The sequence below is a fragment of the Meleagris gallopavo genome, chromosome Z, assembly GCF_000146605.3.
Source record: "Meleagris gallopavo isolate NT-WF06-2002-E0010 breed Aviagen turkey brand Nicholas breeding stock chromosome Z, Turkey_5.1, whole genome shotgun sequence".
Taxonomy (NCBI): domain Eukaryota; kingdom Metazoa; phylum Chordata; class Aves; order Galliformes; family Phasianidae; genus Meleagris; species Meleagris gallopavo.
The window spans coordinates 45477775-45485732 of record NC_015041.2 but is presented as its reverse complement, the minus strand read 5'-3'; positions in this window follow the sequence as shown (position 1 = coordinate 45485732).

The window sequence follows — 7958 nt, the reverse complement described above, 5'->3', positions numbered from 1 at the left end:
TGTAACCATATAAAGTGAATTACCATAAAAGAGATTATAAACTCATTTAAATCAACAAGATTGATCTGTGTACAAGCAAAATATGCAGATGTACAATAAAAACATTTTAAATGAAGGTGTCTGAGAGAAAAGAGAAATGAGAATGTTAAAAATTATGTCACACTTCTAGCTTAGACCACAATTTTTTCTGCTTAGATCTAATATTTCTTGTTAGATTATCTAACACCAATCACTGTCAGATGATTGATACATTGCTTGATATACAGCTTGAGATACTGTCTGTTACTCTGACACAATTATTTTTAATGATATTAATTTCCAATACTACTTACATAAAAAGAAATCTAAATATATAAAAGTATTTATGCATAAACAGGAAGAACATAAATTTCTACTATATTCCTAAAATTATAATTTAGATAAAAGAGACCAGCTGGTAAGCTCACGAGAGTTTTATAATATTAAAAGGAAAAAGAAACTAAGGACTGGCAGAAGGACTGAAGAATCCATCTTTCATAGAATCATATAATCACCCAAGTTTGAAAGATCTCTGAGATCATGCAGTCCAACCATCCACCTATCACCAATATTTTCCACTAAACCATGTCCCTTAGTACAACATCTAAATGTTTCTTGAATACCTCTAGGATAGGTGACTTCACCATGTCACTGGGCATTCTTTTGCAGGGCCTGATCACTGTCCCCGATCACTGTCTCAGAGAAGATATCCTAACATCCACTGGCACATCTTGAGGTCATTCCCTCTCGTTCTATTGCTAGTTACATGGGAGAAGAGACCAAATCTTGACTCGCCACAGCCTCCCTTCAGGTAGTTGTAGAGAGTGATAAAGTCACCCCTGCGCGTCCTCTTCTCCAGACTAAACAATCCCAGCTCCATCAGTCGCTCCTCACAAGACTTCTGCTCCAAACCCCTCACTAGCTTCATTGCTCTTATCTGAACATGCTTCATGGCATCAATGTCTTTCTTGTAGTGAGGTATCCAAAATGAAAGAGAGATAGATCTACTATAAGTCCCTCATGATGATTAAAAGGGGAAAGAACATAGGAAACATCTCATATTTACTAATAGTCTCACCAGAAATGCTTTTATAGACCATGTCATGCACTCTTGGATCTCTCTTGTAGTGTAGTAAACATCTAGTTGATCTCTCTGTAAAGAAGGCAGATTGGGAAAGGGGATACCTTGAAAACATAGGTTTAGTTATGTTGTAGTGATGACGGTGGACCTATGTGTCAGTGTTTATGTGCACCTAGGATTCAGCTCTTCCAGTATGAGGAAAGGAATTCATGTTTGATTTATTTTGAGGAACTTGTGTTGTTTTTAAAAGTTAATCTCTATTGAATTAATCCTCAGATGGCTTTTCATAATGCATCTCTGGTGCACTTCCATTATTTCCAATGGAAATGTGCTTGCTTTCTTGAAGTATCTCTCAAAATGTTTCAGTTTAGTTGGCTGACAGACTGCCTTGGGAAAACTGAGTGCTCCAAGCCAAGCCACCAGCATACTGACCACAGAGTACCAAATAAAGTTGAACAAGGATACAGATGGAACTTCAAACCACAGACTCTGTGGCAAACTATATATATAGTATATATCTATATACTATATATATCTATACTTCAACAGATGCTTGTTTAGATTAAGATTAAAAAAAAAGAAAAAGAAATGAACAGTCTATAAAATATATTTTTATATAAAAAGATTGATTAGTGTATAAGAATTGCTAGATCACAGCCTGAACCAATGATTGGGCACCTAGTGAAGGGACACAGACAGCCCTAAGAGCACAGGTGAAAGCAATTCACCTCTGTGACTGGAAGGGGTGGAAGCAGGTTCTACCTCTCCCTAAGCCTCATTTAAGGGGTGACTGCCACAAAGTAAGGATCTCTTCCTGAAATCCCTTCTGTTTGAGTATTTGGTGAGCCCTAATCCTTGGTATGGGTAAGCAAATTTTCTTTCTTAAACTGGATTGTGTCCATCACCTGTTTTTGGAGGGTAATTTAGAATTGATTATATGCTATTGTCTTTCCCCACGATTAGCCCCCATAGTCTCATAGGAGAAAGTACAAATATCTTAAAGAAAATACTACATCATACTTAAAGCAGAAGAGGCAAAAATAATACTGTTTCATTTAATAGGCAGTTTACTTGATTGCAGAAAATCCCATACATTTACTTAATCCAAATAATCTTCATGTAGAAGATTCTTCATGTTGTTTATAATTTAGAGATTTATTTGATTAGCAATTATTTCTTTAAGAAATTCCATTGCATTCTTTGCAAGATCCAATTTGCTGCAGCAAAGGACAAAATATTCAAACACACTAATCATTTAAGTAGCATTTATTCACAATAAACCATCCTATAATCTCCCACTCACCCTATGCTATTCAGTGCACTTGTGGCTAAGTGCTCTAGTATTTAGTTCCAGCATGTAGTTGATGATTACAGTAATATTGAAGAGTGGTTTACTGCAGACACAGTAGACTTAATGAAATTTTATTTCTGACAGCTTGTTTCAGATTTGGAAAGAAAAATAACAATTACATCTATCCTTTTTTTAAACAAAGGAAAATATGAACCATGAAACAACCTACTGATACTTTTTTCTTTAGGAGCTTGTGGGGCTGCAGGGTAGTGTTGAAAAGTACTATGTATTGTGCTATAGCTCACTTGTTTTAGACCAGATGCAAATAACTAATGATAGGGCACTCATGTGGTAAAAAAGGAATTAATTCAGTAGAAGCAGTTTGCCAAATATTAGATTTTTAAGCTTGTATTTTTACTCTGATTTTGTTTTTGCGTTTAAAGAAACTGATACAGAACCTGGAGAGGAGATTATATTGCAATTTCCATCTCAGTTTAGTTTGGAAACTTTTGGAGTAGAAATGAAGACAAAATTAATTTGACTTTGAATGTATATGTTTGAATGAAAGCAAAATAAGGTACAAGATGTATGGAATTCTGGACAGTTGTTAGGTGGCTCAGTTCCTTTCACAAATGGGTAATCACATGGCTGATGTTTGCTAAGTGTACTGAAAATGAATTCTTGTTATGGTCTTGTGGTTTGTTATTAGTATTCCACATCATAACACCATGTAGTGGGCTGGGAATTTAAGAGCTAAAGCTGACATTCTCTTCTTGGGAGAGAAGAATGAACCATGACTTCTAGAAAACTTCACTTTTTCATTTCTGGCTTCTGGGGAGAGGGAAAGATAAAACTGACTGGAATTCATGAGACTCTTTTCTGCTTGTTTCCTCTGTTTGCTCCCTGTCTGTTTTACTTTCAGCATTATAGCAAGGCCTTCATTTTTTTTGTCACTCTCTCATGTTATTTGATTTATTATCTTCAGTTCCCATTATATTTTATTATATTGTGCTGTCTTATGTTCTGCTATCATACGTAGTAAATTAGTTTTCTCCCTTAGCTTATTGCTGTGGCGTTTTCTTTTTGTTTTGTTTTTTTCCCCAGCTAGTCTCATCTCCCTGCCTTTTCCCTATCCTCCTTCTCCCAGGGTGTGAGACTTTGGTTCCTTTTACCCCTTGTCATGGGACTAGGCTGAACCGTGACATTTCCCAATGTCTGTGAGGTGTGCTTAATTCTTATTGTTGCCTTCAGAAAGGTATTACAATATTATTAGTTTGGAATACCTGTGAGATTGTTGTTGAGTCCTTTTATTGTCAACTTTCTGTTCCAAAAACTTGTAGCTACAAAGTGAATTTCTCAGTTTTAAACCTTTTTGTTATCTGGTAAGGTTTCTAATGTTTATTAACAAAACAAAAAAATTACTCCGTAGGACTCTTTGTAGGAAGAGGTGTACGGTGCTAACCCATATAGGGTGATCTTCATTTACTTAATAATAAATAAAGTCGAGAATCTTTGTTTCACAGCAAATTTAAATATTTAAGAAAGGTTTTTATCTTCTACAGAAATACAAAGAAGTGTTTTCCACTGTTTGACTTATAAGGCCCCATTTCTATACTACTCTTCTTTCAGGATAGTTTCACTACACTGTTATGTTATAAAATAGCAGCAATATTTGTTGCTTCTCTCTAAGATTAGCAGAAAAAGAAAGCATTAACTGGAATATTTAGCTATTGTTATCATAATAAAATTACAGCATTTTATCAGTGGAAGTGAGAAACATTAGAAAGTATAGTCAGCACATTTTATAGTAAAAAAGTAACTTTATGTCAGAATCACTGATGCTTTAACAAATATTGCATGGATACACTTGTTAGGAAGTCATTGACAAATTACTGCTTACATTATGAAAGACTTTACTATGATTTTGATTTATCATAAGAAAATTAGTTTTTTTCTCAGGTTAGCATCAATATCTTTCTCTTTCAAAATCACACAGAATAAAAATACACTTTTTTGAAGTCTAAAACTCTATCCTGTACTTTTTTAAGGTTCTGGATTTATAGAATCAGTGCTGTCTTGTAATACATTTGTTTTCCCAGACCTTGAAGTTGGAAATGTCCCATTTGTTCATGTGCTGTGTTGAAAGAGTAAAGACTGATTTCTGGCAGTGTACTGATGTTCTGAGAAGCTCAGAGAATCAAGGAAAGGCAAGGATACAAAAGGTAAAGTGTTTATCAGATCTAATTTAGAGATCCAAATGGAACATAGCAAATTCCATCTGAACATCAGGAAACATGTCAGTACTAAGCAGGTGACAGAATGGCCATAGCTTGCCCAGAGAGGTTGTAGAGTCTCTCTGCTTTGAGATCTTCAAAAGCCTCCTGAAAGTGGCTCTGAGCAACGTGCTCTGGATGCTCCTTTTTGTTCAGAGAGTTTGAATGAAATGACATCCAGAAGTCCTCTCCAGTGCAAACCATTCTGTCATTTTTGTGATAGCATAGGGCTGAGAAGGGCTGCCCTTAAAACATATCAGTTGCCCCAGGTCTTCTGAAACTTCTGAGTTACAGCATTTGTCCAAGCATGGGACAACCTAGTCCAAAACTTTCATTTCAACAAGATTACAGCATACACATTGACAGTTATTTTTTACGTTATTTTGAATCAGTAAGTAAAGATTCTCAATAATGGGACATTTCCAAAGTTAAATAACTATAAAATACACTCTTTAACACTATGTGGAACAGTATATTAATTCCCACATTCTAGTATAAAACTATTCAAACAGTTGCTTTCTTTAGAACTTAGAATTGATGTTTGACTCTTGCACTCCCTTGGAGGAGAGATGTGCTATTTTCAGACAACAATATACAGTAATTTGAAAGCCATTTTAGTGAGCTATAGTTACCAATTTAAAACACATCTTATTGTTCATATGCTCAAGATTATCTAGGTGAGCATTTCCACCATTATACAGTCTATATGTAAGATGAAAATCTTCTGAAGCTCTTCATTTAATTTTTGCTACTGTCCAATTTTCATTAGTTTCATTGTTTAAAATACATTAATGTGTCTTCTTTCAGGACACTATCACTGTAAACAACACACATATCTGAGATATCTCCAATGTGATTTATAACATAAGGAAGACTGTACTGTGTCTGAACAAATATCTCCCAAGTGCCTGTGTGTTGTCTCCTGTAGTGATCAGTAATGAATGAATAGGGAAAGTACATTAGCAAAGAATATAACCATCTAACTTCTGATTCTGAGAATTTGTTTTTCTGCAATATCTTTGATAGGATCCTAATTTCTGAAATCTATTCGTGATCTATGGATGAATTTCCTACTGTTTCCCACATATGGCCATCAAATTAATGTTATGATTTCTTTTGTTTAATCTAAAGTCATGGATCTCATGTTGCTGAGACTTCAAGAAATGTCTCAACAATACAGCCCTAACAAAATATCACAAGAAGTTGCCATTATCTAAGTAAGTTAATACGAAATCTATTTTACTAAAACACATAATAAGGGTTATAAATCTAGTATAATGTATCATTTGGGAGTTCTCTGTGGATCAATATTGAAATGTTTCAGCCTTGTACTATGCACTATTGTGGCTTTGAGTGTCCCAACATAAGCAGGATAAAAAACATTTGAGATCCACTCTGTAAATACATGAGGTAGATTTAATACTATGCTCAGAGGTGCTAAAGGTGAACTCAAAACCCAACTTCTTCACTGTTTTCTGATGCTTTCTATTTATTTGTTTACAATTTCATATGCTCAGTCAAGGGAAGATAATTCAGAAGACTGAAAGAAGTTGGATGCGTTTCTCAGAAATAATAACAATAAGTAACTATTTTATATTTAGGCTTAGAAATTTCACCATCAAGCAACACTCATTCTACAGCGTATTACTTGTGGGATTAAACTTGGGATTCTGTTATGCTTACCCTTATTACCGAGCAGTTCTTGCATTGTAAATATGTACCTTTCTGTTCACTTACACAGACACAGAGAATATGTCATAGCTGAATTCAACTATTCAATTGTTCAGACAGGAATTGTAATTCCACAAAGACTTCTGAAACTGTTTGATGCTTCACGTGTATCTGTGTCACAAAAAGTACATGATATAGTACAAGTGCTAACATTAAATAGGTCAAGAAAATACATTACTTTATTTGCAAATGTTTACGTAATTTTGAGATAATTTCTTTTCCAACTAAAATTAATACTATTTATGGTTCTTTCAAAACATTCAGGTTATCAACAAATGAGCTTTCACAGAAAAAAATATCTGAAGGGTACATTAACCTGTAAATTGCTCCATATCCTACTTACCTACCAGAGATCTTGTTCTATTTTATAATTGTCCTCATGTGTAGCAGAAGTTTTTTCAATCCAAATTCTTTCAGTCAGCTGAGAAGTAGTATATATCACATCACGTTGTCTCATGCATGTATTTATTTTAAGTTATACTCTGGTCTAGAGGATGCCATTTATTAAGTTAATACACAGATTTGCAATATACGATTCTTCAGTAAACTTCTAAGTTTCTTTTCCCTTCCTTTTCTAAGTGTAAGATGTAAATATGTTGAGTGTGTGTGATGTATTAATTTTAGCAGTCTTCTCTTTGAGGTTAGAAAATCATTGAGTTTTGTGTAAACAAAGCTCATTTCCTGAACTTAGGACTGATTTTTTTTTTTGTCTGCTACACATATTATAGAGGAAGGGGAAGAAATGCTCCTAATCACTTTACAAAGTGATTACTTTGTCCTGACAGTGTTTTTTTTTTTACTTGTGGCTTATATGTACTTCATCTGTGAATGCTTCCAATAATACATTATCATGGTTGAAGCTGCTTGAATCAAATGATACATAGCAAAAATTACAAGACTGAAAGCAGCATGTCTGAACTACAAGTTTTGTTTAATGGAAAGTGCTGCGGATAAGTGATGTAGGAAAAATCTTATTTGAAATTGACAATATTGACAAAAAAAAAATTAAAATGATCCTAAGTAACAGGCCAGGTATACCTGAGTTCTTTCCTGAAGTTGACCGTGGCCACTATTCTGGAGATAAAAATAAATAATGTAGTAAAAGAAAAAATAACACTTAATTGAAAATGGCATCACAATAGAAAGGAAGGATCAAGGGCTATACTATGGTTAAATAAAGATAAGAATAGCTTTTTAAAAAGTTATACTAATTAATATTCACACAAAGTAAATATAATGTGAGAAAAGGTGAAATTGAAAATATTATTTAATGAACTGAAGAGGAAAATCTATCAAAGGATGCATGACAGATCAGATGAGGTTAGAAGTGAGCTCTGGCAGTTTTCTGATTCAGTCAGCCTGCTCAAGCAAGGATGCTCACGTGGTTTGAGAGTGGAGGGGTGGGAGAATAATTTAAAGTATAAACAGTAAGGAGATTAGACAGTATTCTGTATGGGGTTATTTTGCTTTTCTTCAGAATTTTCACCATTTACCCATAGTTTTTCTTGACAAAGAAACTAAGTGAAGCATTTGTTTTTTGCTTATTTCCTTTTGTATACAGGTA